Here is a 5514-nt window from a genome sequence, read left to right as displayed (position 1 = left end):
CTTCTGAGGAAAGTGGAAAACAAATGTTGCCTAATAAAACTAAAAACGCTGAGGGTAACTTTATTCACCTCGCTCATACCCCGAGGAGGGTAAATAACCTCTGCAAGTGGGCAGTCGGCGGCTCCTCGGCGTCGCTGGCACTGTGTCCTCCAACCGGCCGCCGACACCATGGCAACGCGCCGCCGCCGCCCAAGTCCGCCCGCCAGTGTCGGGCCTCCCTATTGGCGGGCACCGCGTCACGTGAGTCATCTCCGCGGCAACGGGGCAAGCGGTGCTCGGGCCCGCCCGCCCGCCGTGTCGCCTGCGCCGCGGGACTCGGTGTCCGAGCACGGCCGAGGTGAGTCGCTGTCGCCACTCTGCAACACTTCGTCCCCCGCCACTGGCCGGATAAACGGTGACTCTGATGAAGAGTCACCTCAACCGAAAGGTCAACTCCGCTTTCTTCCCACACATGCTGCCAGCCTGCTGAGTTCCTCCAGCAATTTCTGCTTTTATTGTCAGCATCCGCAGTCTCCTTTTTGTTTTATTGCGCTGCCAACCTACACCAACCCTGTCGGTCAAACCGTCCCCGACCCCCAATGCCATTGTGACTACTGCATTCAACAAAACTGTTCACTAAAAAACACTGGTTTGTAATTGTCGCACTGATCCTGAGTAGCCATGGTGATTAATCTTTTGCAGGTTATGGGCAACACCAGAGTTATTTTTGAATAAATCTCAATTTTTTTTTCATTTGTGCATGGGGTGTGAGCATCATTTCTTTTAAAACTCAGAGGTTTGCTTGGCCATTTCACAGGGCACCAGAGTGCTCCACAATACAATGGGACCACAGTCACATATGGAGGCTACATTGGGCAAGATGGGAGAAAACCTTCCCTTAAGCAGATGGGTTTCAATGCAATCAATGGTAGTTTCCTTGTCATCATTATTGAGACGATAGGTTTTAATTCCAGATTTATTAATTAATTCCAAAAGCCTTAAACCCTCCTCTGTATTATCCTTAAGTATCTTGCAATTAAAAATGAATTTTCTGAAACTCAGTGCAAACAATTCAAGAGAAATAGCACGAGGACAGGACAAACATTGTGCTTTATTTTCTGTTTTTTAAGAATTACTACATGTTGTTTTTACCTGGCCAAACACTTGGATACAAATGCTCTTGCAAATAGCAACCTCTTGGTATATTGCCAGTTTTTATTGCTCATGTGGGCTCCTTTGATGTACTTCACTTGATAGTGAACAAAGTTATTTGTATTTCAACAGAAGTATTTGATCATAAGTCAAAACTTCCAACTGTTCCCTGTTTTCAACAGTTTTGGTGTTTACATTTTCTTGGCTAGTACAATAATTGAAATTCATCAAAGAATGAACTTCTTAATCGTCATAAGCTTTTTGATCATAAGATATAGAAATAATTGGGAGTTGGAGAGACTGCTCCAATTTTTAAAACAGGATTTTAACATTTTTTTGTTGTTTTCAGCAATGATGTGTACTGACTAAGATTTTCCACCATTGAAGTTAATTTTGCGGAAAACGTATCTGTGTCTTTTTTCCAGTTGGTGTTAAATTGGCTTCAAGAATAAGAGGAAAGTTGCAGGGAGGAATTTCCAAAATGTGTTATACAGTCATACAGCATGAAAACAGACCTTTCAGTCCAACTAAACCACACTGACCATGTTCCCAAACTAAACTAGTCCACTTGCACAGAACATAAGAACTAGGAGCAGGAGTAGGCCCTTCAAGCCTGCTCTGCCATTCAATAAGATCATGGCTGATCTTTTCGTGGCCTCAGCTCCATTTAACCACCCTCTCACCATAACCCTTAATTCTTTTACTGTTCAAAAAATTATCTATCTTAGCTTTAAAAACATTTACTGAGGAAGCCTCAACTACTTCACTGGGCAGGGAATTCCATAGATTCACAATCCTCTGGGTGAAGAAGTTCCTTCTCAATTCAGTCCTAAATCTCTTCCCCCTAATTTTGAGGTTATGCCCGCTTGTCTAAGTTTCACCCGCCCGTGGAAACATCCTCTTTATTTCAATCTTATCTATTCCCTTCATAGTTTTATAAGATCCCCACTCATTCTTATAAATTCCAATGAATATAATCCCAATCTACTCAGTCTCTCCTCATAAGCCAACCCCCTCAACTCTGAAATCAACGAGTGAACCCCCTCAACTATGGAATCAACCAAGTGAACTTCTGCTGTACCCCTTCTAGTGTCAGTACATCCTTTCTTAAGTGAGGAGACCAAAACTGCACACAGTACTCTCAGTGTGGCCTCACCAGAACCCTATACAGCTGCAATATAACCTCTCCATTTTGAAACTCAATCCCTGTAGCAATGAAGGACAGAATTCCATTTACCTTCTTAATTACTTGTTGCACCTGCAGACCAACCTTCTGTGATTCATGAACAAGGACACTCTGGTCCCTCTGCAGCGTGCTGCAATTTCTTACCATTCAAGTAATAGTTGTTTTTACTGTTATTCCTACCAAAATGGCTGACATCACATTTATTAACATTGTACTCCATCTGCCAGACCTTTGCCCACTCACTTAAACTATCTATGTTCCTTTGCAAAGTTTCACAGTCCTCTGCACACTTTGCTCTAACACTCATTGTAGTGTCATCTGCAAACTTTGACACACTACATGTGGTGCCCAATTCCAAATCATTTTGTAAATTGCGAATAATTACTGTCACAACACTGATCCCTGAGACACATCACTCGTCACTGATTGCCAACCAGAATAGCACTCACTTATTCCCACTCTTTTCCTCCTGTTGATTAACCAACCCTCTATCCATGCTAGTACATTGCCCATAACACCTTGCACCCTTATCTTATGAGGCAACCTTTTGTGCAGCACCTTGTCAAATGCCTTTTGGAAATCTAGATACACCGCATCTACTGCGTCCCCATTGTGCACCGTGTTTGTAATGTCTTTATTGAATTCCAAAAGATGTCTTTCATGAACCCATGTGCATTTGCCCAATGGGACAACTTCTAAAAGATGCCTTGTTATTTCTTCCTTGATAATGGCTCAAGCATTTTCCCCACAACAGATGTTAAGCTAAATGGTCTATAATTCCCCATCTTTTGTCCACCTCCCTGCGTCATCACATTTGCTGTTTTCCAATCTGCTAGAACTGCCCCAGAGTCCAGTGAATTTTGGAAAATTACCAAAAATGGTTTTGCTTTTTCTCCTGCTATCTCTTTTAGCACACTGGGATGCTTTCCATCAGGGCAAGGAGATTTGTCTACCCTTAACTCCATTAGCTTGCCCAACACTTCCTCTTTCTTGATAATGGTTGTTTCCAGGTCCTCACCTACCTTTATCTCCTTGTCAGTTACTGACATGTTATTCATGTCCACCACTGTGAAGACCAACACAAAATACCTGTTCAATGCCTTGGCCATTTTCTCATATCCCATTACTAAATCCCCCTTCTCATTCTCTAAAAGACCAGTGTTTAGCTTAGCCATTCTTTTGGTTTGTATATTTATAGAAACCTTTGCTATCTGTCTTCATATTCTGAGCTAGGTTTTTCTCATAATCTGTCTTATTTTTCTTTATTGCTTTTTGTGACTTTCTGTTGACCCTTAAAGATTTCCCAATCTTCTAGTTTCCTGCTGATCTTGGCCACTTTGTATGCCTTTTCTTTCAATTTGATAGCTTGCCTTATTTCCTTAGACACCCATGGCAGATTACCCCTTTTCCTACAATTCTTCCTTTTCACCGGAATATACTTTTGCTGAGCACCATAAAGTCTTTGCTCCCAGTCTAATTTAGCCAGCTCCTCCCTGATCCTATTGTCGTCTCCCTTGTTTAAACACAGTACCCTGGTATTGGTTTTTATTTTCGCACATTCCATCTGTGTTCTAAATTCAACCATACCGTGATCATTCCTTCCAAGATGATCCCTAATTATGACATCATTAATTATTCCTGTCTCATACACAGGACAAGATCTAGGAAAGCTTGCTCCCTTGTCGGTTCCATTACATACTGTTCAAGAAAACTATCACTGATACATTCAGTGAACTCTTCCTCAAAGCTACCCTTAACAACCTGGTTTGACCAATCGACATGTAGATTAAAATCCCCCATGATAATTGTCATACCATTTTTACAGGCATTAGTTAATTTCTTTGTTTATTGCTTGCCTCAACGTGATATTATTACGTGAGATTACAGCTATCAGTGACTTTTTCTTCTTAGAGTTTCTAATTTCCATCCAGATGGATTCAGCCATATTCTCCTTAGAACCTTTATCATCTCTCACCTCCACCTTGATGTTGTCCTTAAATATCAGATTACACCATCTCTCTTACTTCCCTGTCTATTCCTCCGAGTAGTCTGATACCCCTGGTTATTTAAGTCCCAGTCGTGACCATCCTGCAATCATGTCTCCACAATGGCTACTAAATCATATTCATTCATGATGATTTGTGCCATTATGTCATCTACCTTGTTACGAATGCTACAAGCATTCAGGTAAAGTGCCCTTATGTTAATTTGTATAAGCTTTTTATGAATTCCAACATCTCCAATAATAATATCTCCTGAGCTATCCATCCTTTTCACTTCTTTCATAGTGTACCATGTAATTATACCCTCCTGCACACATGCTAACCTGCTGCTTTCCTTTTTATTTACCACCATACTTCCTGTCATTTTCCCTTCCCTTCCCCGACTCACTAGTTTAAAGTCCTAGTGACCACCCTACTTATCCTTTTCGCTAGATGTCACTTGCCTGTATTTGGTCAATATTCCTCCATACCTTTCCAGTTCATGTACTTATCCAAATGTCTTTTAATGTTGTAACTGTACCTGGATCCACCACTTCCTCTGGCAGGTCATTCCATACATGAACCACTGTTTGTAAAAGAGTTGCCCCATGTCCTTTTTAAAAGGGCGGCACGGTGGCTCAGTGGTTAGCACTGCAGCCTCACAGAACCAGGACCCCAGGTTCAATTCCAGCTCAGTTGAATGTCTGTGTGGAGTTTGCACATTCTCCCCGTGTCTGTGTGGGTTTCCTCCGGGTGCTCCGGTTTCCTCCCACAGTCCAAAGATGTGTAGGTCAGGTGAATTGGTCATGCTAAATTGCTCATAGTGTTAGGTGCATTAGTCAGAGGGAAATGGGTCCAAGTGGGTTAATCTTCGGAGGGTAGGTGTGGACTGGTTGGGCCGAAGGGCCTGTTTCCACACTGTAGGGAATCTAATCTAATCTAAAACTTCCTCCTCTCCCTTTAAAGGCACACTCCCTAGTTTTGTACTCCCCCACCTCAGGGAAAAGACCCTTTGTATTCATCTTATCTATGCCCCTCATGATTTTATAAAACTCTAGAAGGTCACCCCTCAACCTCCAAGGCTTCAGTGAAAACAACTCCCAGCCTATTATTTTTATACTCAAACCCTCCATTCCCAGAAACATCCAATTTAATAATATCCTTTCAATAGCAGGTTGACCAGAACTGCACACAGTACTCCAGAAGAGGCCTCAC

At 42.2% G+C, this 5514-nt stretch overlaps 1 protein-coding gene across 1 annotated transcript in view; it reads right to left on the bottom strand.

Moving 5' to 3' along the window:
* Positions 1-198, bottom strand: part of hydin (HYDIN axonemal central pair apparatus protein) — a 915145-nt gene extending 914947 nt beyond the window's left edge. Inside the window, exon 1 of the mRNA XM_043707374.1 lies at positions 69-198. The gene's annotated coding sequence lies outside the window, so the exon portion shown is untranslated. The remainder of the gene's footprint in view (positions 1-68) is intronic.
* Positions 199-5514: the final 5316 nt, after the last annotated feature.

Source organism: Chiloscyllium plagiosum, chromosome 17, assembly GCF_004010195.1.
Source record: "Chiloscyllium plagiosum isolate BGI_BamShark_2017 chromosome 17, ASM401019v2, whole genome shotgun sequence".
Lineage (NCBI taxonomy): Eukaryota > Metazoa > Chordata > Chondrichthyes > Orectolobiformes > Hemiscylliidae > Chiloscyllium > Chiloscyllium plagiosum.
The sequence above is the reverse complement of the archived record's forward strand: the minus strand, read 5'-3'. Positions and strand labels throughout refer to the sequence as shown.